The following is a 27,454-nucleotide window of genomic DNA, read 5'->3' on the forward strand; positions in this document are numbered from 1 at the left end:
ACATTCTTTACTTATAAGGACATTACTAATTGACATTCATTACTTATAATGAATTAAGGATTAAAAAGAAAAGATACAGTCCTCTAAGAGGGAAATAATCCTTACTGAATTGTTTTCTTCTCAGTAAATGAGTAAATAACATTTTTTTTTTCATTAAGTAAAGATAATTGACTAGAACACTTGAAATTTTGTTCAGATCACTTTGGGCTCTCGACAACTTAAAATGGAAGCAGGGAAGGTGCCAACCAAAGCCCTTGAATCTAACATATCTCTTAGAGAAAGTTGGTTAGTCATATTTTAAACACAGAAGCACTTTTCTCTGTTATGTTAGTTTATAAGCTTCTCTGGGGTAGAACTTGTGTTTTATTGTGTTTTATTCTTCTCTCCCTTCCCCACTGTCACTTGTAAAGTACTCTACACAAAATAGCTGCTAAGTCTACATCTCTTGATTGCCCATTTGCCACAACTATCAAGAAAATCATGATAGTCTATATTACATAAATGATCTGAAGCCAATTATACCATGAATCTTCTTATTTCTATCATTTCATAGCTAGCTTTCAACACATCATGAATTAATAAAAGCTTCTGAGTCTCTTAAAAAAATGAACGTTAAAGACTTTCTATTTAGAATAATATTAATAGAGTTCCCTTTTGAGTATGGAGCTGCCAGAGATGTAAAACAGAATTCATTGAAGAGATGCATAGTTGTTTGAGAAAAATATTTTAACATAACATGCTTTTATTTACCAAACAACAAAATCAAGATATTTCTATAAATTATGCTTTAAAGATTCTCTATTACAGTTACAAGTTCACTTTCAAAAATTCCTAAAAGAATGGCACATTTCTGCTTTATACTGGCTCTATGACCCCCTGTTTCCTGTATTCTGCTTAAATCAGTGTTCTGGAGGTGGGATTCTGGACTCAGGGGAAGCACAAAACAGCAATGATTCTCTGACTGTCCATCAAAGGGCAACCCCAGACACTGAAATGAGTCATCACCTATGCCGTCCCCGAGTGGCTACAGCATGCAAGTGGAGCAAGGTGCCTACCTCCTTTTCAGGAGCCCTACTTCCTACTGGTTCTCAATTTTTAAATGTGACTTGTGAAACAGTTGTGCTGTTGTTACCACTGGCATAACTTACTATGAGAGACTTCCATACCACTGGCATTGAATAAAGTTAATAAATGTTGATCAAATCAGTATTAACTGAATACTATTTAACATTTCATGCAAAGATGGGCTTGATAAAGGACAGAAATGGTATGGACCTAACAGAAGCAGAAGATATTAAGAAGAGGTGTCAAGAATACATGGAAGAACTGTACAAAAAAGATCTTCACAACCCCAATAATCATGATGATGTAATCACTCATCTAGAGCCAGACATCTTGGAATGTGAACTCAAGTGGGCCTTAGAAAGCATCACTATGAACAAAGCTAGTGGAGGTGATGGAATTCCAGTTGAGCTGTTTCAAATCCTGAAAGATGATGCTGTGAAAGTGCTGCACTCAATATGCCAGCAAGTTTGGAAAACTCAGCAGTGGCCACAAGACTGGAAAAGGTCAGTTTTCATTCCAATCCCAAAGAAAGGCAATGCCAGAGAATGCTCAAACTACGGCACAATTGCCCTCATCTCACATGCTAGTAAAGTAATGCTCAAAATTCTTCAAGTCAGGCTTCAGCAATACGTGAACCGTGAACTCCCTGATGTTCAAGCTGGTTTTAGAAAAGGCAGAGGAACCAGAGATCAAATTGCCAACATCCGCTGGATCATGGAAAAAGCAAGAGAGTTCCAGAAAAAAACATCTAATTCTGCTTTATTGACTATGCCAAAGCCTTTGACTGTGTGGATCACAATAAACTGTGGAAAATTCTGAGAGAGATGGGAATACCAGACCACCTGACCTGCCTCTTGAGAAATCTGTATGCAGGTCAGGAAGGAACAGTCAGAACTGGACATGGAACAACAGACTGGTTCCAAATAGGAAAAGGAGTACGTCAAGGCTGTATAGTGTCACCTTGTTTATTTAACTTATATTCAGAGTACGTCATGAGAAATGCTGGACTGGAAGAAACACAAGCTGGAATCAAGGTTTCCAGGAGAAATATCAATAACCTCAGATATTCAGATGATACCACCCTTATGGCAGAAAGTGAAGAGGAGCTAAAAAGCCTCTTGATGAAAGGGAAAGAGGAGAGTGAAAAAGTTGGCTTAAAGCTCAACATTCAGAAAATGAAGATCATGGCATCTGGTCCCATCACTTCATGGGAAATAGATGGGGAAACAGTAGAAACAGTGTCAGACTTTATTTTGAGGGGCTCCAAAATCACTGCAGATGGTGACTGCAGCCATGAAATTAAAAGACGCTTACTCCTTGGAAGAAAAGTTATGACCAACCTAGATAGTATATTCAAAAGCAGAGACATTACTTTGCCGACTAAGGTCCATCTAGTCAAGGCTATGGTTTTTCCTGTGGTCATGTATTGATGTGAGAGTTGGACTATGAAGAAGGCTGAGCACCGAAGAATTGATGCGTTTTAACTGTGGTGTTGGAGAAGACTCTTGAGAGTCCCTTGGACTGCAAGGAGATCCAACCAGCCATTCTGAAGGAGATCAACCCTGGGATTTCTTTGGAAGGAATGATGCTAAAGCTGAAACTCCAGTCCTTTGGCCACCTCATGCGATGAGTTGACTCATTGGAAAAGACTTTGATGCTGGGAGGGATTGGGGGCTGGAGGAGAAGGGGACGACCGAGGATGAGATGGCTGGATGGCATCACAGACTCGATGGACGTGAGTCTGAGTGAACTCCGGGAGTTGGTGATGGACAGGGAGGCCTGGCGTGCTGCGATTCATGGGGTCGCAAAGAGTCAGACACTACTGAGCGACTGAACTGAACTGAACTGATTTAATAGTCAACATTGTGTGCTTCAAGAAAACCAGCATCACTTCTAAGTCATTCCATATTCCTCAGTACCCTGCATCCTGTAATCTTACCTGTGCCCTTTATCACAGGTTACACACAGCACGTGGCTATTGTGTTTGTATTTGAGAGTTTCTTCTCTAGGCTACATTTTTCTTAAATTATTCAATAAGATATGAGTCTTTCTTTTTAAAACTTAGGCTCCAAACTCTCTCCAGTCTCCCATCCAGTTTCTACTTTGAGAGATTTGTAAACTGATTTCTGCACCTCATTTCATCCACCTTCTTCTTTAAGGAATGCCTTTCTCTCTTTCCTTTCTCATCACCTTTGTTGGACTCCTGCCCATTTTGTAAGACACTGCAACACATTTAACAAGGACATTGTTTTCTCTCTTTCTCTCCCCTATCAACCTGCACCCTCAACAGAATATGCTCTTTCCTTCTTTAGACATCCTCAAAGCACTGCAAACATCCTTAATCAAATTTTCCATCATCAGCCTTGTACTGGAGCTTTGTTTGTGCTTGTCTAAGTTTTTTTCACTTTCATATGGAAAGAGACTGAGTCCTGATTATCTATAAGTTCTCTAGAGAAATTTGGTGTCCTACACAAATTTTCAAAACAGAATTTGTTGAATTCCCCTGTCCAACTTGGGATTTGTATGCATTTTACTTAGCTTATGAACCTCCCCAAGGGCATCAACATTAATATACTATCTTTTGAAAAATTATGGCTTAAAGTGAAGAGGGAAAGGCTCTGATTGGGATACACCTTAGGATAAAATTCTACTACATTTTCTTTTTTTATCACACTGGGATCTTTGGCAAGTTCTTTAGCCACTATAAACCTCTCCTCATGTTATATTCAAAATGAGCTGTCTTGAGGATTAAATGAAATAATGCATGTAAAGTAGCACCATGTGCTGTGCTTAAGTCACTCAGTGTGTTCAACTCTTTGTGATCCCATGGACTGTAGTCCACCAGGTTCCTCTGTCCTTGGAATTCTTGAAGGAAGAATACTGGAGTGTATTCTGTGAAAGGGTAACCATTCCCTTCTCCAGGGGATCTTCCCAACCCAGGAATAGAATGTGGGTCATCTGAGTTTCAGGCAGATTCTCTACCATCTGAACCACCAGGGAAGCCTTATATATGTAATATGTATATATATTATATATTTTTTTTTCTTTTTTTTTTTTTTTTTACAGCACCACACGGCATGCCAGATCTCACTTCCCAGACCAGGGAGCAAATATGTGCCACCTGCAGTGGAAGTGTGGAGTCTTAACCACTGGACTGCCAGGGAATTTCATCCACTTTTTATATTCTTATCAATTTATATGTCCTTAATTTGGTTACTAGTATATTGAGAAAAGCTTATTGCTAAATGTTATAGGGCTAGGTTGCACTAGGCGAGTGAAAACTTGAAAGTGACATCTGAGAGGTGGTTAGACAAACTAACATCAAGAAAAGAAAAGACCTCAGACTGCAATGTGCATTTTGTTCATTCTTTGATAAGGATTTTTAAATATCATGATGTAATTCACAGGAATTTACTCATGCAATCTTCTGCTCTGCTAGAACTATGCAGTTACCAGATTGAATAAGATAAAATGTCAGACCTTCGGAAGTACACAGTTCCTTTGTAATTTGCAACCTGCTAGGTTTAAATTCTTTAGCTTAGTTCTAGAGATAGCATTGAAAGATGGTGTGCATAACATGAAGTAGCTGGTTGCAGAGCTAGAATTAGCAAACTTAAATAAAAGTTTTTGCTAAGTTTATGGATCACATACATTTATTTTAGTGAGTCAGGGGCAATAGAGGAAAGAAGGAAATTTTTTCTGAGACGAGAACATTCGTGAGGGTATCTGAATGAAAGCACAGTTGAAATTACTCAGAAACACACAATGCAACTCATTTCTATTTACAGCTAGAAACAATTGGGTTCACAATTCTGTCTCTCTGAACATTTGCTGAATTATATAAATGAGACAGCTGCAGTGCACTGGCCAAGAAGACAATGGGTACAGAGAAGGCAGGCAGGGATAGAGACAATCAGTGCAGTTAAAGGAAGGTCAAAGATTTGTATCCAAAAAAGAGAGCAACAAGCTTTTGCCTAAAAATAGTGGGAACCTCCTATTAGTATCTATGTCTACCATATAATTTTTAGAAAATATCCTATAATCAAAGTCAAGGAGTATTCAGAAGTGGGAAAAACTTGAATAATGGGAGGTTAGAAACATAAAAGAAATATGAAAAGAATGGAAATATAAATAGTGAAAGAACCAGGGACACATTGCATTGTTGTTCCAGAGCTGACAGATCTTCGTGTATTTAACACCTGCTCCCAAATCTCACTGGATTCACCCCAATCCTTTCTTCATCCTGACCTTAGTAGTTCTTGATTTTATTGCTTTTCACATTGCCTGCTTTCCTGCATTTTTATGAAAATTTCATAGGTCATCCTTTATCTCTAGGAAAAGCATTCAAAAGACAGTTTTTAGTGGTTTAAAACTAAAGGATCTTGCAAATATAAAGATTTAACATATAAGTAGTTATTTTGAACATGCTTATGAATGAAAATAATGTTAGATATAGGCCTTCAGTTTGTCTAACAGAGATAGCAAAATTCTTAAGAATAAATCCCATGCATTTCATACTGTTCTATCTCCAGTGTTAACTCAGGGTAGCACTCAATAGTCTTTAATAAATCAATTTTAAATGCTGAGATATAAAGGAAAAAAGAAACAGTATATGTAGAACTCTTTTTTTTTTTTTTTTTACACCATTCAATAGAGAAAAAGTTCAGGTAGATTTTCTACAAATTTCAAAAGTAAAAAGTTATTTTCATTTTCATTGAATTATGCAACATAGATTTAGTAACATGGATTTAGACAGATAGGATTAGGGACTGTGACTAATTCTACACAAGTCAATAAACTCTTTATAGTAGATTATTTATACATGATTTAGAGATGAATTTTTATAATGTAAGTTATAGCTTTGTTATGAGGTTAGAATAAGCTTATATTGTAAAAATGTTAACAAACTGGAAAGAAAACCACTAGAAGAGGTGAGAAAAAGAAACAAATATATTAGTCATTCTTTCAACAAATAATTTTGAGAACTATTCTGTTTTGAGGACAATCACCTTACATGCAGAGTACATCATGAGAAACGCTGGGGTGGAAGAAACACAAGCTGGAATCAAGATTGCTGGGGAAAATATCAATAACTTCAGATATGCAGATGACACCACCCTTATGGCAGAAAGTGAAGAGGAAGTAAAAAGCCTCTTGATGAAAGGGAAAGAGGAGAGTGAAAAAGTTGGTTTAAAGCTCAACATTCAGAAAACGAAGATCATGGCATCTGGTCCCATCACTTCATAAGAAATAGATGGGGAAACAGTGGAAACAGTGTCAGACTTTATTTTTTTGGGGCTCCAAATCACTGCAGATGGTGATTGCAGCCATGAAATTAAAAGACGCTTACTCCTTGGAAGGAAAGTTATGACCAACCTAGATAGCATATTCAAAAGCAGAGACATTACTTTGCCAAAAATGGTCCATCTAGTCAAGTCTGTGGTTTTTCCAGTGGTCATGTATGGATGAGAGAGTTGGACTGTGAAGAAAGCTGAGAGCTAAAGAATTGATGCATTTGAACTGTGGTATTGGAGAAGACTCTTGAGAGTCCGTTGGACTGCAAGGAGATCCAACCAGTCCGTCCTAAAGGAAATCAGTCCTGGGTGTTCATTGGAAGGACTGATGCTGAAGCTGAAACTCCAATACTTTGGCCACCTCATGCGGAGTGGACTCATTGGAAAAGACCCTCATGCTGGGAGAGGTTGGGAGCAGGAGGAGAAGGGGACAACAGAGGATGAGATGGCTGGATGGCATCACCGACTCGATGGACGTGAGTTTGGGTAAACTCTGGGAGTTGGTGATGGACAGGGAGGCCTGCCGTGCTGCGATTCATGGAGTCGCAAATAGTCAGACACGACTGAGCGACTGAACTGAATGGAATTTATAGAATATGTTTTAAAGCAATAATGCTAGATGAGATCACCAGAAGAATAAGAGTCAGAAAAAAAAAAGCACTCAGAAATACAAAGACTGAGCACTGTGACATTTGAATATTTAGAATAAATGAGGAGAAATCTGTGAAAGCAGATCAACAGAAGAAAACTCCAGAGAGTAGGATGTTCTAGCAGCCAACTGAAGACAGTCTTTTAATGGGGGATAAGTGTTCTTGAACCCAAGTTCAGGTGCCTGGTGCAGAGTGAGGCCAAACAAACCTAAACATCAGAGTTTGGAGCAGAGAAGGGTATATTGCAAGGGCCGAGCAAGGAGAATGAGCCCCTTAAAAGACCAAAGCTTCTCGATGGTTTTCAGGGAAGCATTTTTAAAGGTCATACATTGGGAATGAGAGTTGCAGGATACATGACCTTCTTCTCATTGGTTGGTGGTGAGGTAGCAGGCTGATGGCTCTGGAGTCTCAATAATCAGACTTCTGTTTCCAATCAGTCTGAGGTCTATGTGTTTGATGTCAGCATGTAGTCACAATCCTCCAGCTGTGTGAAGGCCTTAGTTCCTATGTGTGTGTGTTCAGCCATTCAGTCGTGTATGACTCTGCAGCCCTATGGACTGTAGCCTGCCAGGATCCTCTGTCCATGGGATCCTCCAAGCAAGAATACTGGAGTGGGTTGCTATGCCCTCTTCCAGGGATCTTCCTAACCCAGGGATTGAACCCGTGTCTCTTGTGTCTCCTGCATTGCAGGCAGATTCTTTACCACTAGTGCCAGCTGGGAGGCCCTTGGTTCCTATAGAAGACCTCAAAGACTTGTGTCAGATTGCTTTGTACACCTCTTGAGCAGGAACTAGGACTACCTTAAAGCTGAATTGTTGTTTCCTAATGGTCTTTCCTTTGCTTCTGCATTCCCGTACTTGCACAATCAGTAATTCTTTGAATCTGCCCTTTAGAACTCAGGGAAGGTCTAGAAGGCTGCAATATTTTTGCTACAAACAAGAATCAGGGAACACTGAAAGGCCTTTGTACTCGGGAGCACCCTTTAGGGTCTATCGGGTTTTGCAAGGTATACTGTCAAGACACATCATATGCTGGTAAATCAAGTATGATAGTAGAGAAAAACTGATTATTGGATTTCAATGTAAGTATGGAAATCCTGAAAAGATCAGTTTAGTGGAAAGGAGGAAAATCAATTGGAATTTAATCCAGAAAGGAGAGGAGTTGAAGAAACAAAACACAGTAACTCTGTAACCCTTTGATGAAGTTTTATTTCAGAGATGGGAGTGGATGGGAGACACAAACAGGTCGAAGGCTGAAGGGACTGTGGCATTTTTGTTTTTAGATGAAAAATATATGCATTACATTGATAGCAGTGACCCAGCAGTGTAAGAAAATGTGATGATGCATAGAGACAAAAGGATGAATAGCTAAAGTGATGACCTTGAGTGGTAGATGCATTGCAGTTTAAAAGTGCAAAGATTGGCTCTAGATAGGAACAAAGGTGTTTACATGGACTTGCATAAGATACAGGCAGTAACTGTAGTCCAACAATAGAGCATAAGGAAGTGCTCATCTGATTGAGTCTACAGTGAAATAAGAATCCCAGTCATCAATTTCCATAGTTCTTGCTATGCTTTCAGCATTATTCTAAGGGTTATGTTTTTATTAGCTTTTTAAAAATGCTGTTAAACTCCCTTAGGGTGAATAGCATTATTCTTCTAGCTTTATAGATGAGAAAACCACAGACAGAGAGTTTGTGACTTGCCTGAAGTCACACAGCTAGTCAGTGACACCCAAATAGGAAAAAGGGACATGGCAGATGTGAAAAGCATAAGAGGTTATACTGAGGGCCTCTGTTAGTTTAGAGATTGTGAAGTTAGAGGCATGGGTGTAATTTACTATGAAAAGTGAAAATGAAACTCGCTCAATTGTGTCTGACTCTCTGTGACCCCATGGACTATAGTCCTTAGAATTCTCCAGGCCAGAATACTAGAGTGGGTAGCCTTGCCCTTCTCCAGGGGATCTTCCCAACCAAGGTATTGAACCCAGGTCTCCTGCATTGTAGGCAGACTCTTTACAAGCTGAGCCACAAGGGAAGCCCATTTACTATGGGAAATTTACTAAGGGAAGTCATTTACTATGAAAAACAGAGTTTAATCATGGACCAACCACTTGCTATTAATACATGTTTCACACTGGGTATAAAACTTTATTTCAGTGTCATCATTTGTAAAAACTTGTAAAAACATAAAGATTAAAAGTAACAGCATATGTTAAATGAGTAGGTTCTCAGTTTGAATGACCTTGCCTGTTATTCTTATTATGAATGGCAGAGTTTCTGTCATTTCAATTCAGACAGACTTGCCCTTGCCAGTTATGTTTTTGACTTTTTACTGGCCAAAAGCCCAAAACTTGCTTTATTCCTTAGGTTAAGTCTTTTTTCTTTTGGCATATATTTCAGAACTGGCATTTTGTTTTCAAGACTTTTCCACAGATAGCTTTCACAGCAAATTAGTTCTCAGGTGCCCCAGTGGATTAGGAGGCACAAAATTGTGACTGGATCTAAGTTTAAGCCTGGGGAGTGGGCGGACATTTTAAAGGAGTTTTGCCTCTGAGCTCCAGCACTATGCAAAAGCACTGTGCTTGTGTGATGCTCCTTAGACATGCAGAACGTGGCTCTCTGCCTTTCTACCTTACACGAGAAGCTCTTGCTCTGAGCCAACTTATTCACACTCTGGTGGAGTTTCCAAATCTCCTTGAGAAATAAGCACAATTCATGTATTAGTTTATTTACTGTTCTTAACAGCCTTGCAAGGTTGAGGTGAGCATTGTTATTATTCTCAATTTATGGATGCTTAGTAATACAAAAATCTGTAGTAATAGAGCGTATTATTATTCTCCTTTTGGGTTTGAAGTGGTATAGCAATTCTGGCTTCATTAATTTCAGGAAACACAGAGCCAGCAGCCAAGTATGTTATAAAAATGATAACAGAAAAAAAATCCCAACAACCGTTAATTAACATTTTGGCAACACTGAAAATGATTCTGGGAAAAGAATATTTGTGTTACGCTAGCAAAAAATAAAGATGAGCAAAAGCAAAAACATAAAATCTTAAACCTCTATGGCTCATCTGGAATAGAGACAGCTCACTTATTCAACTTGACATTTAATTCTTCTTTATATAATTGAAGGTTAATTTCTTAAATCATTTATAGAATTATAGAGCCATCTATCAGTTGACAGTGAAGTTACTACAATTTGATTTTAGTCACCTCAATTCAAAAATCATAATTTATTATTAATTCTTCCACACATACTATCAAATCCCTCAGATACCTATTGATTTCAAAGAGACTCTTAATGTGCAATGTTGATGAAAATTTAAAGTGCATGTCACTTAATTTTCCAAACTGTATTAGAAATAGTACTGACACAGGGGTAGAAAGTAGATGCTATTTAAGGACTGGTTTGAATACTATTTAAAACCTTTTGAGGTGAGTATCATTACTATTCTTGCTTTGTAGATGGGAAAGTGAGACTGGTAACAATAATATCACTAATATTATATTAATAATAAGTCATTATTATAATAAAATAATTATAATATTATAATATTACTATTCTCAAAAGCATGGAAGTCAAGTGTGGAAGCAAACATCTTAGTCTGAAATCCAGCTCTGACACTTACATGCTCTGTGACTTCAAGTCCATGACTTGACTTGTCTGTGCCTCAATTTTCTAAACTGTAAAATGAGAAAAATAACTACTCCAACGTCAGAGAATCGCTAAAAGTATTAAAAGAGGTAATACATCTAAAACACTTAAAACATCCCCAGCCCATAGTAAGTACTTAATAAGAATTAGCTGGTTAAAGAAAAAAAAAAACTTAGTTATTTAATTATTACTACTTACCATATTCTCATATGTTTGATATGAAAATGAAAGTGTTAGTCTCTCAGTCATGTCCATCTCTTTGAAAACCTACAGATTGCAGCCTCCCAGGCCCCTCTCTTCATGGGATTCTCCAGGCAAGAATATAGGAGTGAGTTGCTGTTCCCTTCTCCAGGGGACCTTCCCAAACCAGGTATTGACCCTGGGTCTCCTGCATTGCAGATTCTTTACCATATAAGTCATCAGGCAAGTTGACTGTGAATCAAATGTGGAAGAGACTCATGATGATAGAAAGGGGCTGTCATGAGCCAGATCACACGGGAACGCAATGTAGGAGTACATTGTCTCATTTTGGAGGGACACATCAGGATGTGCAGACAAATTGTGCCTTTTTGGAGCAAATTGTCAATGATGAGGCAGCAAGTTTGTCTTTGGGTACTCTTTCTTAGGTTACCCTCTCTGCCTCACAGTATCCTATGGAATAACTGTGTGTGTGTGTGTGTGTGTGTGTGTATGTGTGTGTGTGCACGCACACACCTGCATGTGTGTGTGTGTGTGTGTGTGTGGTGGGGGCTGAAGTTGAGAGAGGTGGCACTAAATACAACTAGAGAGATTGTATAAAGTTAAAGCTAAGCTTATCATCAAGAAAAACACCATACTGTGCTGATGATAAGACATAGAATTATAGCATTATCAGTAATATCGTATTTTTTTTTAAAAAAACAGAATGGATTGTAAATTATAGTATAAATATGAAGGAGTGAATTAAGCAGGTATTGGTATAGTTTAATAAATAAAATGACCATGCATGTAAACACCACCTGGGTCAAGAAACAGAACACTACTAGCACCCCCCAGCAGAGACATTACTTTGTCAACAAAGGTCCGTCTAGTCAAGGCTATGGTTTTTCCACATGTATGGATGTGAGAGTTGGACTGTGCAACTGAACTGAACTGAGAGCCCCCCACCCCAGAAAAGAGAAATGGAAAAAGGCAAAATGGTTGTCTGATGAGGCCTTACGAATAATGGTGAGGGACCATTATCCTCCAGTTTGTACTGATCATTTCAGATTTGTTGTATGGTTTTAACAATTAGGTACGCGCTGTTAATCAATATAGATTCAGTTCAGTTCAGTTCAGTTTAGTCGCTCAGTCGTGTCTGACTCTTTGTGACCTCATGAACTGCAGCACACCAGGCCTCCCTGTCCATTGCCCACTCCTGGAGTTTACCCAAACTCATGTCTATCGAGTCGGTGATGCCATCCAGCCATCTCATCCTCTGTCGCCCCCTTCTCCTTCTGCCCCCAATCCCTCCCAGCATCAGGGTCTTTTCCAATGAGTCAGCTATTCCCATCAGGTGGCCAAAGTACTGGAGTTTCAGTCCTTCCAATGAACACCCAGGACTGCTCTCTTCTAGGATGGACTAGTTGGATCTCCTTGCAGGCCAAGGGACTCTCAAGAGTCTTCTCCAACACCACAGTTCAAAAGCATCAATTCTTTGGCACTCAGCTTTCTTCACATCCAACTCTCACATCCATACATGACTACTGGAAAAACCATAGCCTTGACTAGATGGACCTTTGTTGGCAAAGTAATGTCTCTGCTTTTGAATATGCTATCTAGGTTGGTCATAACTTTCCTTCCAAGGAGTAAGCATCTTTTAATTTCATGGCTGCAATCACCATCTGCAGTGATTTTGGAGCCCCAAAAATAAAGTCTGACACTGTTTCCACTGTTTCCCCATCTATTTCCCATGAGTAATGGGACCAGATGCCATGATCTTCGTTTTCTGAATGTTGAGCTTTAAACCAACTTTTTCACTCTCCTCTTTCCCTTTCATCAAGAGGCTTTTTAGCTCCTCTTCACTTTCTGCCATAAGGGTGGTGTCATCTGCATATCTGAGGTTATTGATATTTCTCCTGGCAATCTTGATTCCAATAAATATTTGATTTAATAGATAATGCCAAATAATTTTCCCAAAATACCAAATACCAGCAATGTTACATAATTTCATTGATCCACATACTCAATAGCATGATGTGTTATAGACTTTGTAAGTATACATGGTCTGTTGTGATGTACATGGTTTCTTGCTGTGGTTTAATTTATTAATCAAAAGTTAATAAATAAAACTCCTTATTGCCAAATTCACACTAAAAAAAAAAAGACTTGAAGAAAGTAGGGAAAACCACTAGACCATTCAGGTATGACCTAAATCAAATCCCATATGATTTTACAGTGGAAGTGACAAATAGATTCAAGGGATTAGATCTGATAGAGTGCCATAAAAACTATGAATGGAGGCTCATGACATTGTACAGGAGGCAGTGATCAAGAACATCTCTAAGAAAAAGAAATGGAAAAAAGCAAAATGGTTGTCTGACGAGGCCTTACAAATAGCTGAGAAAAGAAGAGAAGCTACAAGCAAAGGAGAAAAGGAAAGATATACCCATTTCAACGCAGAATTCCAAAAACTAGCAAGGAGAGATGAGAAAGCCTTCATCAGTGATCAATGCAAAGAAATAGAGGAAAACAATACAGTTGGAGAGATTAGAGATGTCTTCAAGAAAATTAGAGGTACCAACAGAACATTTCATGCATAGATGGGCACAATAAAGGACAGAAATGTTATGGACCTAACGGAAGCAGAAGATATTAAGAGGTGGCAAGAATACACAGAAGTACTACACACAAAAGATCTTCATGACCCAGATAACCACGATGGTGTGATCACTCACCAAAGAGCCAGACATCCTAGAATGAGAAGCCAAGTGGGCCTTAGGAAGTATCACTACAAACAAAGCTAGTGGAGGTGATGCAATTCCAGCTGAGCTCTTTCAAATCCTAAGAGGTGATACTGTGAAAGTGCTCAATATGTCAGCAAATTTGCTGCCAGCACATTTGGAAAACTCAGCAGAGGCCACAGGACTGGACAAGGTCAGTTTTCATTCCAATCCCAAAGAAAGACAATGCCAAAGAATGTCCAAATACCACACAATTGCACTCATCTCACATGCAAGCAAAGTAATGCTCAAAATTCTCCAAGCCAGGCTTCAACAGTACATGAACTGTGAACTTGTGGATGTTCAAGCTGGATTAGAAAAGGTAGAAGAACCAGAGATTTAACATTCTTTGCATCATTGAAAAAGTAAGAAGTTTCCAGAAAAATATCTACTTTTGCTTTATTGACTACACCAAAGCCTTTTACTGTGTGGATCACAGCAAACTGTGGAAAATTATTAAAGAGATGGGAATACCAGACCACCTGACCTGTCTCCCGAGAAATCTGTATGCAGGTCAAGAAGCAACAGTTAGAACTGGACATGGAACAACAGATTGTTTCCAAATCAGGAAAGGATAAGTCAAGGTTGTGTATTGTCATCCTGCTTATTTAACTTATATGCAGAGTACATCATGTGAAATTCCAGGCTGGATGAAGCAAAAGCTGGAATCAAGATGCCCGGGAGAAATATCAATCACCTCAGATATGCAGATGACACCACCCTTATGGCAGAAAGTGAAGAGGAACTAAAAAGCCTCTTGATGAAAGGGAAAGAGGAGAGTGAAAATGTTGGCTTAAAATGAAACGTTCAGAAAGCTAAGATCATGACATCCAGTCCCATCACTTCATGGCAAATAGATGGGGAAACAGAGGCAGACTTTTCTTTTTTTTGGTCTCCAAAATCACTGCAGGTGGTGACTGCAGCCATGAAATTAAGACACCTGCTCTTTGTAAGAAAAGCTATGACCAACCTAGACAGCATATTAAAAAGCAGAGACATTACTTTGCCAACAAAGGTCCATCTAGTCAAAGCTATGGTTTTTCCAGTAGTCATATATGGATGTGAGAGTTGGACTATAAAGAAAGCTGAGCACCAAAGAATTGATGCTTTTGAATTGTGGTGTTGGAGAAGACTCTTGAGAGTCCCTTGGACTGCAAGGAGATCCAACCAGTCCATCCTAAAGGAAATCAGTCCTGAATATTCATTGGAAGGACTGATGCTGAAGATGAAATTCCAGGACCTGATGTGAAGAACTGACTCACTGGAAAAGACCCTGATGTTGGGAAAGATTGAAGGTGGGAGGAGAAGGGGATGACAGAGGGTGAGATGGTTGGATGTTATCACAGATGTTATGGGCATAAGTTTGAGTAGTCTCCGGGAGTTGGTGATGGACCGGGAAGCCTGATGTGCTGCAGATCCATGGGGTCCCAAAGAGTTAGACACAACTCAGTGACTGAACTGAACTGAAAAATTATTTTGATTCAATTTTGTTGAAATACCCACTCACATGTTTTGCTTAATTTTTGTTTTGTGTTGCTTGGTCATTTTAAAAATTATTTTGTAACAATTCTTTTATTTGGAAACTGTTTCTTTGTCAAGTATATGCGTTGCAAATATCATCCTGCACTCACTAACTCATCTTTTTGCTATATTAATGCTGTCTTCTGATAAACAGTAATTGTTGAATTTAAGCCACTACTTTATGGTTCATTTTCTTTATGTCCTGTTCTAGACAAATCCACAGTGTCATAAAGGTATTTTTAATATTAACTTATAAAATACTTCTAATTTTTGTTATAATATTTTCCCTTTGTACTGGTTATTTTTTCAAAGTTTATTATGAACAATTTCAATTATAGAGCAAAACAATTTTACACTAAATACTTGTATATGTTCCACTTAGATCTTCTACATTAACATATTATTATACATTGTATCAAGTGCCCATTCATCCAGCTATTTACCCCTGTAATTATTAATCATCCTCCTCCTTGATACATTTCAAAGTAAATTTCAGACAGCCCAAGACCTCCTCATAGTGCTAATTTGTGTTTAATACTTATTTAGCTTTTTCTTAGAAGGGAAACAAGTGAAATGAATACGTCTGATGTGTTCATTCACTGAATTTTGAAAAACATATACAGGTCTGAAAGTCAAACCTCTATCAAGATGCATAATATTACCAGAACCTCAGGAAATATCATTTTTCTTTCCTGTCAATCCCCATGCCTAAAACAACTGAAAAAAAAATACTGTTCTGATATTTTCAATGTAGATTAATTTTGCTTGTTCTAGAACTTAATGTAAGTGGAATTAAATATTATGAATATGCACCATTCAGCAAATCATTTTTTGAGATTCACTCACATTGTTCTGTTGAAGAAGGAAAGGGCAACCCACTCCAGTATTCTTGCTTGGGAAATCCCAGGATAGAGGAACCTGGTGGGTTACATTCCATGGAGTCACAGAGTCAGACATGACTGAGCAACTTTCACTCATACTCATGCTACATTGTTCTGTACATTGGTAGTTGTTCCTACAATTACTAAATAGCATTTTGTGTCTACTATTTCTGTTAATACAGGTCTGCTGACAATGGCTTTCATCCTCATGTTTGAAAGATATTTTTTCTGGGTATAGAATTGTAGGTTGACTTTTCTTTCTTTCTTTCTTTTTTTATACTTCAAAGACTATGACCATCTCTTCAGAATTTCATAATTTCTGACAAGAAGTCTTTTATAACTGTTATTATTGTTCTTCCATATGTAATTTTTTTCTGCCTGTTTTAAGATTTTTTTCTTTATCATGAAATTTGAATGTAAGATTATTATGTGATTTAATGTAGTTTTCTTCATATTTCTCTTCTTGGGCTTTTCCAAGCATTTTCGGTTTGTACATCTATAGGTTCAGCAAATTTGCAAAATTTTGGCCAATATTGCTTCAGATATCTCTTAGGCCTCCTCCATTTTTCTGTAACTCCAATTATATGCATTTCTTCCTTGTCTTTTTATTGTACTTTCATATTTTCCAATTTCTTTTGTTTCCATGTGTTACATTCTTTATCATTTTTCTGGTCTACTTTCCACTATACCACTTTTCTTGTCAGTGGATTCTATTCAGTTATTAAGTCTTCTATTTACTGAGTATTGAATTTCAGATTGTCTTAAATTTCCATTTTAATTTCTAGAAGCTCTATTTTTTCAAATACTAAAGTTTTTAAAGTTTTCTATCCTACAGATAGGACTTCCCAGGTGGCTCAGTGGTAAAGAATCTGCCTGCAATGCAGGAGACATGGGCTCAATCCTGGATCAGGAAGATCCACTGAAGAAGGAAATGGCAACCCACTCCAATATCCTTGCCTGGGAAATCTTGTGGACAGAGGAGCCTGGTGGGCTATAATCCATGGGGAGGCAAAAGAGTCAGACACAACTTAGTGACTAAAACAGCAACAAAAATTCCTACAGATATATTCAAGTTTTTTTTCTCTATACATAATAAACTAGATGTTGCATTATCTATTATAAGTTCAATATCTAGAGTCCTTATAAGTAAAAATGTTATTTTTTTATTATTTCTACAGATTTTCCTTCACTGTGACTTCTTAGTTCTTCTCATCTTGATTTTTTTTAAGTTTTTCTCTTTACTCTCCTTTAAAAATATATAGGTGGGGTTTTACCAAGTGTAGGATGATAAACTCCCTTTTTACAATATATTGCATTTCCTTCTACCAGGCTCTTGGAGACATGACTTAAGTCTAGAACCACTTAAAGCAAGTTCACGTGAAAAATTCCTTGGACCACAGAGAGATACAGTGTACACAAGATAGAAATTCATGTCAGAACTAGATCTTTATCACAAGGACACAGGAACAAGCTTTTCCCTTTCCTTTTTCACTTTGCTCACATAGAATGAAGGTATAGTAAATAGCACTGATGTCTTGATCACACCCAAAACTCATCATTCCCATTGATGACATTGCCCTCTTACTCCAAGGAAGAAATTCCTTCACTAACCATGGAAAAGTGCTGGTATGTCTTTCAAATGATGTAGAGGGCATGACAATTGACAACTCTAAAAATAATCCTCAATCAATGATGTATGAAAGTGGGTGTATAATCCCATTTCCTTGTCTCTTTGAGGAAATTCTGCACCATCTCCCAGGGCTCCCCAGTCATGTTGAGCCGCAGTTGCTCTAAGCAGTCTTTAGCAGCTTAGCAAAACCCATATTGACCCTTTTACCTACCCTGGATCATATCCATATGCTCTAGGAATACTTCCTGTCAGTTTGGTTTCCCAGGAAACAAGCTTTTTTCTGAGACCCTGAGATTTTATTTTATTTATTTATTTTTTAGTCTTTTTTTTTTAATTTTTATTTTTACTATAGTTTACTTTACAATACTGTATTGGTTTTGCCATACATTGACATGAGTCTGCCACAGGTGTACATGGGTTCCCAATCCTGAACCCCCTTCCCACCTCCCACCCCATATCATCTCTCTGGATCATCCCCGTGCACCAGTCCCAAGCATCCCATATCCTGTATCGAACATAGACTGGCGATTCGTTTCTTATATGATATTATACATGTTTCAATGCCATTCTCCCTAATCATCCCACCCTCTCCCTCTCCCTCAGAGGCCAAAAGTCCGTTTTATACATCTGTGTCGCTTTTGCTGTCTCACATACAGGGTTATCCTTACCATCTTTCTAAATTCCATATATAAGTGTTAGTATATTGTATTGGTGTTTTTCTTTCTGGCTTACTTCACCGAGATTTTAAATAAAAGAGGCTTATTGGGGAGTACTTCTGGGGAATTCCCCAATAGTCCAGTGGTTCACACTTGGCACTCTCACTCCTGGGGCCCGGGTTTAAACCCTGGCTGAGGAACTATGATCCAGCAAACCATGTGGTGCAGCCAAACAAAGAGAGAGTACTTTTACCATATCTAAAGACTGATCAAGCAGGACTGGGCAGAGAGAAAAGTTGAACCTTACTGTAATTGCCCCAGACACCCCAAATGACTCCTTGGAAGGCTCTGGAGTTATTGGGTTGGCCAAAAAGAGTTCATTCTGGTTTTTCCATAAAGTGTTACAGAAAAGCTCAAATGAACTTTTTGGTCAACTCAATAGACCAGTCTTTAGAGATTTTCCACTTTGAAACAAAGATGACACAATCCAGCCATTAGATGTGGGCTACAGACAGGGAGGGGATGACCTTGCATGAGCGGCTCTCTTCAGCTGAGGGCAAATTCTGAAGAGAGCCTCAGGACTCAAGAGTTGGGTCTATCCCACATTCATAGGTGTAGTGGAATGAGTGTGTTGTTGTTGAATGGGGACATAGGCCACATAGTATAACATCCATTACACCTACCAATAAACTGCATGTGTGTGCCAGGTCACTTCAGTTGTGTACAACTCTTTGCAACCCTATGGACTGTAGCCCACCAGGCTCCTCTGTGCATGGGATTCTCCAGGCTAGAACACTGGAGTGGGTTGCCATGGCCTCCTCCAGGGGATCTTCCCGACCCAGGGATTATCAGACCTGCATCTCCTACATTGGCAGGCAGATTCTTTAGCACTAGCAGCACCTAGGAAGCCAGTCAATAAACTGCTTGCATTCAAATCTGACTCTCAAGTTAGCTCCTGCAGAAACCAGACCTAAGGCACAGAGCACCTATTACCCTGATGCTCCTTGTAGGGGGTGGTGTTGGTATAGATCTAATTCATCTCTTCTCAGATCCATGTAGAGATTCTCTGTTGCTTGTGTTTGAGAAGCCATGGGCCCATGATCCCTGAGATCCACCAGTAACCTCAGAGCTAAAGTGGCTGTGATCATCTGGTTTTTCTCTCCTTCATTTCCTCTTAGGTGCTGGCCAAGAAGCTCCTTACATTCTTGTCAGCTATTTGATATTTCTAAGGAGTTTTTAAGCATCGTTGAAGGTTTGATTTGAATATCCCAATTTGACATTGCTGGAAATGAGAATCTCTGACAGAAATCCTAAATGAAAGATTTTTAGTAGTCAATCAATAGTAAAATGGGTGAGTTTGTATTGAAAAATGCTGCACATCATTCCGTGCTTTCTAATACAAAATCTCTACCAGCTTAAAAAAGAAGTTGCTCCATTTCCTGACCCAGTGCCAAGAAAAGAAATGATTTTTACCCTTGCTTCTTTATACCACCAAGAAACAATGATTAGATTTAGGAGGAAAGGACATACAAGACCCTGTAAAATCAAGTTATAATTTAGAGATGAGATAAACCTTTGTGGGGATTATTAAAAAGTTTTAGAATATATGACCTGTGTATTTTCTGCAACCAGTATCTTGCAAACAAAGCCTTGAGCTGGAACTGAACAAATATGACACAGAATATAAAAGTATGCTAATGAATAATGTTGTATTTTTAAGTATTGCAACATATTTAGAAAACAATAGCAAGAAGTCACATTATCAATTTTAGTGTCATCTCTACAATAGTTCTGCATGCTTTGCAGGTTCTCCTTTATGATTCTTTTTTTTTTAATTAATTATTTGTCTGGCTATGCCAGGTCTTCATTGCAGCATACAGGATCTTTAGTTGTGTCATGAAGGCTCTAGTTCCCGGACCAGGGATTGAACCCAGGCCCCCTGCATTGGGAGCACGGAGTCCAAGATACTGGCCCACCAGAAAAGCCCTTATTTTATGATTTAGTGTAAGAGTTGAACCATTATTTTGCTGTATGTATATCTTTATCTCTCCATACTCTCTCAGTATAGGATAAGCAACTTACAAGCTCCAAGTACATGTCCACTGATTTATAATATAGAGAAAATCAATTAATAATTAAACAAATAAAATTCTATAAAGATATAACTTCAAAAATATTGGAAAGGATGGTATAAAAAACAAAATGAATTAGGAAGAAATTCTTGATGGCAGATTAGTGATTTGCCTGTTCAATGTTTCCTAGCTTAGAATATTTTTTCTTTTGTCCTTTAGATTTTAATGCCAATAAATCAGAACCGAAAATCAAATGGTTTAATGTCCTATTTTTTACTTGTTCATCTCTGGTTTCCTTTGTTTCTTTGATTCTAATAACTTACTTGCTTTACTAGAAATAAAATTCTAGTTTCATTATTTAAGTCGGTAGCAAGAAGTGCATTTTCTATAAAGAGATTCATTTCATGATGAACTTTTCAGAAATAAGCCTATTATAGTAACCGTAAAACTCATCTGATGACATATCACACATAAAACAAATACTCCTCTTTCCCCGAGTCATTGTAATCACGTACATAAGAGCCTTTCCTCTGAGTGCTCACTATGTACTAAGTGTGCACTATGTACTGCCTCATGCCATCCTGACTCTCATCCCCTGAGTTATTGACTAGTGCGTATAAGCCTGAACTTGAGGGGTAGTGTGCACAGGAAAGGTTGAGAATTAGAAGAATATGGCAAAAAGTTAATACTGATGCATTCAGCTGCCACTATCTTTGATTTCAAAGCTGTGTGTTAGAGAGTAGGTGAGTTTCTCCAAGAGGCACTCCTCTCACGTTACACACAGACACAGCATCTTCTGCACTGCAGCTTCTCAAAAGGGCAGTGGCCTTTGTTTAACATCTCAAGGCCCTGCCACCAGTTCCAGCTATACATCTAACTTGACTCTTGTGGCCATCTCCTTGTTAAGGACTGATTTCATTTAATAACATCCAGATTTCATTTAATAACACAAGTGCACATGTATTCTTGCCAAATGGTGAAAGTGGAGCCCTCATCAAGAACCTTCTCTCCTCGCTTTGCATGCCTCTCAGAGGTGCTATATCCTCATATGGACCTCACTTTTAAAGGGAAATTTCAGAGCCTTCCTGATCTTGCCCCATACCATCTCCACCCAGGACATCTCTGTGAGGACCTTCTTGGGATCTCACCTACCAATTAGAACCAGGGTGGGGAGTACACCTTCTATGCCTTGATAGAAAGAGACCAAATGCCTTCACATTCCTACTGCCTGAAACTCTTTACGCCTATGAAATTTCTCAAGTTCTCTAGTCTTCTTTCCTTAGAAGTCTAAGGGAATGGGAGGTTGAAGGTCATAGAAAACCCTGGAGAGGGTCCGAGGCTCAGCTTAATTTTTAGAATAAAAGAGGATTCATTAATCACCTATTGTTCTCAGATTTGCAACTTTTATGAAACTCCAAGGTAATAGAAAAAATGTCCTTTAATAATCAAATAAGGGAATAATTATTATCCCATTTTATTCCCAAGAAAACTGATGTCCAAATGATGAAAGAATATTTCAAGGTCAGTTGATTATCAGCATCTCATATGGTCTCCACTTCAACAAACTTCAGGCTTTCAGTCACATTAAATTTCAGTAAAAATTTTAAAAAGCTGTATGAACAGCAAGCATTCACAAATAAATATTTGTTGCAGGCAGGCAATTACTGGGCTTCCCTGGTGGCTCAGATGGTAAAGAATCCTTCAATGCAGGAGATCTAGATCTGATCCCTGGGTTGAGAAGATTTGCTGGAGAAAGAAATAGCTACCCACTCCAGTATTCTTGCCTGGAGAATCCCATGGACAGAGGAGCCTAGCAGGCTACAGTCCATAGGGTCATAAAGAGTCAGACACGACTGAGTGACTAACACAGGCACTTACTACTTACAAACTTCTCTGTAGGTCTTTCCAACTTGGATTTGGATATGTACCTTTAGATGGCTTTTTAAAACAGAAAGATCTTTATATAACCTATCTCAGAATTGAAAGATTTATTTGCTCAATAGGCTTATTAAAATCCACCCATCTATTGCTGGTATAGGATAGCACAGCTCTCCCCCTTTTACTCACAAGCACAGAACTAATTCAACTTCAGTGAAACTACCTGGATTGAAATCCTGAGCTTGCCTGACCTATCTAGTGATTGTTCTTTCCAGCAGCCTGTGAGCTCTGAAACTGCAGTGTCGGAACCAGAGTCTGAACAACTTTCACCAGCATTTCCACTCGTTTCATTTAACAGAAAGTGGCAGGACAAAGCCCTCAGTAAATGAGGTTCTGAATTGCCATCGGTTCTAAGAATTAAAGGGCAAGTTTATTGGTCTCTGGCTATACGACACTAAACATGTTTAGAAAAAAATAAGGTAAAACCTTAACACAGAGACATCCATCTTGATGAATTGAATGAAGGCAATTGGACAAAAGCCAGGAAGGAGAAATGTGTAAAGAATATACCGTAGCGCATTTCAACAGGGTCATGGGAATATTCATCATCAAAAAATCGTGGAGCCATTCTACCCCATTCATATAAACGTCAGAGTGCTTTCCTTTCCCTCTGGGCCAGAGCTCTGAACTCCCTAGGGTTCTGGTTATAGCAGATTCCTCAGCAAGCCCAGAGGCAAGCTGGTCAGAGAATAAGGAGCCATCAATAGTAATTTCTGAAACTGTGTCAGAGTCCTGTACATATAGTCTAATGACTTCTCTAAGGCAAATTTAGCCATTCATTTCTTTATCTCAAGAAATAAAAAATTATTTGTGGACTCTCTATGTCCAAGACTGTGAGCTCACACTTTGACAGAAACAAAAATAAAAATATGTTTCCTTCCCTTTAATGTTTAATTTGGGAGCAGTGACATAATGACACTATCATAATATGTGCAACTTTTTTCAATGCTTTAAAGCAATGACTTTATCAACATACTGATTTGAAGACAATATTTCCCTGTTTCAGAAGTCATGAAATTATCTGAAATCCAAGACTGCATATGGAGATATGGAGACCTTCTGGATGATTTGCATTTGTAAATTCCTTTTACCTTAACTACACCCAGTAATGTTTTTCCACATTTCCAGTCCATGAAACCCAAAGCACCTTGATTCCCACTGACCTAGCACTGATGCTACAATCAGCAAAACTCCGTAAGTTTGGTGAGGATAATTAGCATAATTCTCAGACTTAAGGTTGGTAATGAAATGATTCTGTTGGCTTCATGGGTGATCTCCTTCTGCTTTCTCAAAACAACTGCCATGTTTATATCCAATTCCTAGGTCCATTTTTCACCAAACAGGAAAATTTATAGAGCAGGGAGAAATTCCTTGTTTTGACCAGATAACTTATTTTTCCAGAGTTCTTCCAGAGGATTCTCAGCTCACTAAGTCACCCAATACTAATACTTTGCATTTTACTATCTTATAATGGTAGAACAGATATTTCAATGTTGTATATGTTGTATCAGCCATTTTTATAACTTGTTATAACAAAGAAGAGTTTCTGCCCTGTTTGACAAATGAGATAATAGATATTCAGAGAGGTAAGGAATTGGATATGCCCACAGAAACTAATAATTAGTGAAGTTATCATGAAAACAATGTTTTCTGCTGTAGATCTTATCTTGCAATGTAGCAGAAGTTAGAATGTGGCCCACTGTTGATGATGGAACTCTAGGGAGCAGTGCGTTAACCTTGAAGAAGGGAGTGAGGTTCTGATGGAAGGAACTTGAGCACTAGATGGTGTGAAAGCAGAAAATGCAGCCCATATTCTTCTCCAAAGTCTCGTTGTGTCAGACTTCATGGGCTTCTTTCTAAATGCTAGTGAGAATGGGGCTGCAAACCCAAATCAAGAGCTGTGTTTCTTTTGGGAGTCATGGAATGCAGACCCACGTCACATATACAATGTCTGCTCAGTCATGTTTGACTCTTTGCATGGACTATAGTCCACAGGCTCCTCTGTCTGTGGAATTTTTCAGGCAAGAATACTGGAGTAGGTTGTCACTTCCTCCTCCAGGGGATCTTCCCGACTCAGGGATGGAGTCCACGTCTCCTAGGTCTCCTGCACTGGCAGACAAATTCTTAACCACTGCGTCACCTGTACATCCATGTAATAAGATGTCAAATCGGTTCTTGGCAGAGGCTGCATTCTTCCCACACAGCACAGCTCCATCATTCTGTTGGTGATTCTGGAGACCAAGGATGTGCTTCTTTGACACCATGAAGCGTCTGCAGTGGTATTGGTAGTGGTGACAGGGGAAGCAGGAATTGAGCCAAAATGGGAGAGTCAACTGAGGATTACACTTGGAAGTTAATAAGACCATTTCATAAGCATCTTTGAAACATGAACTAGAGACTCACAAAAATAAATTCTGATACTACATGAAGATTGAAGCTTCTGAAACTGTGGGGGCACATGTCAAAGGAATAAGAGATGATTGTTAGCTTGGCCTCATTTTAACTCCAAGATTATGTGATTTGAGGCATAAAGTTTAAAAAGATTCAAAGAAATTGTAGAGATTCATAGTGTTTGAAGAAAATGCTATCATCATGCTCATTATCATCATAACTAGTGACAGAAAGACTTGTATCTAGGAGGGTCATAAATATTTTTATAATTTAATACTTTAACTTTTAAATTAAAAGACGAAAAGTAAAGTATATGTTTAGAGCAGTTAATCATCCTTAATTTTATTTTCTTTTTGTGCCTGTTCACCTCTACCGTAAAACCCCTCAGCACAGAGCATTCTCACATGGCAAAAGTCTTAGACGCTTGCTGAATATGAGTCTTTGTAGTTTTGCTCTTGTTGTAACCTCCACAAATTGATAAACTCAAAGCACAGTTCGGGAGAATCATGCCTATGTTGTTGGAAAGCAAAAACTTCCCCTTGAACAGACTTCAAAGGGAAACTTCAGCACACTCACAGCATGCTAAGTGATCCTCCTTCATGTGGATTAGTCTGCAGATCCACTTCCACACAATATTCTGACTTGTAATTCAGTCAGAAATAAGAGAATCAAAGGCACACTCCTCCAAGTGTAAGTGTGCCTGACTGCATCCCGGAATAATGGAAGTGGGAATAAAATGCTCACTTATATAAACATCCAGGAGGATAACTCTCCTCGTGTAATTAATGACAGTCTCTGTAGAGCATGAATGGATTTGCTTTCATGCAGATAGCCACAGTTTATTAGAGAAGAATTCTTAGTTGCTCTGTGATCTTTTTTTCAGTGATTTCCATAGTTTCACCATAGGTTTACCACAAATTTCCATAGGTTACCAGGGGTTAAGATATAACATCCTATATTACTTGTTTTTAACAGACCCAATTTATTGGGGATAAAGTCTTGTTGATGATGAAAATATAGTTTTGTTACTTATCTAAATTTCCTGGTTAATTTTTTTCAGATTCCATTGTAACAGGAGCAAAATATGGAACAATATTTATATCACTAACTGACCAAATGTAGCAGCCGTATAAGTATTTGCATTAAAAAAAATAAAGCATGTTTAACCACTTTGGAAGGAATGATGCTAAAGCTGAAACTCCAGTACTTTGGCCACCTCATGCGAAGAGTTGACTCATTGGAAAAGATTTTGATGCTGGGAGGGATTGGGGGCAGGAGAAGAAGGGGACGACCGAGGATGAGATGGCTGGATGGCATCACTGACTCGATGAACGTGAGTCTGAGTGAACTCCGGGAGATGGTAATGAACAGGGAGGCCTGGCGTGCTGCAATTCATGGGGTCGCAAAGAGTCGGACACGACTGAGCGACTGAACTGAACTGAACTGAACCACTAACAAGGCATTAAAGGTTATTACAGAAAATGTGAGAATATGTAAATGAAGAATGAACTTTATAATCATCTGTAGTCTCAGTATCTAGATAATGACTCTTTTGGTACATTTCTTCATAGATTTCTTACTCATACGGTTTTTCACATAGCTGCAATCTTGTCAAAAATTACAATGGTTAGGTACCTACCTGGAGGACCTAGAGTAGTTGATACATGGTAAAAAGGACTCAGAAAAGTAACACCCAGAAATGGGATTAGCATATTTACTGCATTTTAATCAACTAATAAGATTAAATGAAAACATTCTAAATGTTATGAATTGATTATTTCAGTAAATATTTATTGTATCTACTACATCCCCTGGTATGGAACTGGGTATGCATGCATGCTGAGTCGTGTCCAAATCCTTGCAATCCAATGGACTGTAGCCTGCCAGGCTCCACTGTCCATGGAATTTCGCAAGCAAGGATACTGGAATGGATTCCCATTTCTTATTCCAGGAGGCACTGGGTGTATTTAATATTTAATTGAATGTTTTATGATTCATAAAGGAAAGTGTTGATTCTTATGAGCACTACATCTGGAGCTTTCTGATAACATTACTCTTTATCACATAATAATAATACTTATATTGATTGTACTAATCCTCTTGTTTGGGAAGGGTTGAGTGGAGCATTTAACTTGCCCCATGTCTAACTCTTGCTGAGCCAAAGGATGCTTGTGTAAATAGGTAGTTAATAGAGACTTCATGGAATACAAAAGTTTATGGAAACCTAAAGGTTTTCTTTTCCCCTCTAACAAGGCAAGAATATTAGGTTTCTAATATCTTAGACAAAAGGAATATGTGAAGCATGATGTTCTAATTGCACAGTTCATAGGGACCAATACCAAAAGCACAAGTGGATTATATGATTAAGCTATTGCTTATACTGTATGCCAAAAACCTCAAATTCAAACACCTCTATTGCCAGCCTAGTTTATCTTCCTTCTGATCTAAAAAGAAAATGTGAAGTGAAATCCCCATCAAAGAGGTACTTTTTGCATTGCAAAACAAAACCCACCAAAGCTGAAACAATTTGAACAACAAAATATGTAAAATGGTGTTGGATTATAACCCAAGGTATAAAGTAAATATCCACGAGCCCATACTGGTATTTTTAAAATGATTGAATAAATAATATCCCTTCTAGATTTCCAAATATGTATGTAGATATTCTGCTCTCAAGGAAGTGGGGCATTAACCCCCTACTAATTAAATATATGGACTGGGCAGTGGTTTCCTTCCAGTGA

The sequence above is a fragment of the Oryx dammah genome, unplaced genomic scaffold, assembly GCF_014754425.2.
Source record: "Oryx dammah isolate SB20612 unplaced genomic scaffold, SCBI_Odam_1.1 HiC_scaffold_11077, whole genome shotgun sequence".
NCBI classification, from domain to species: domain Eukaryota; kingdom Metazoa; phylum Chordata; class Mammalia; order Artiodactyla; family Bovidae; genus Oryx; species Oryx dammah.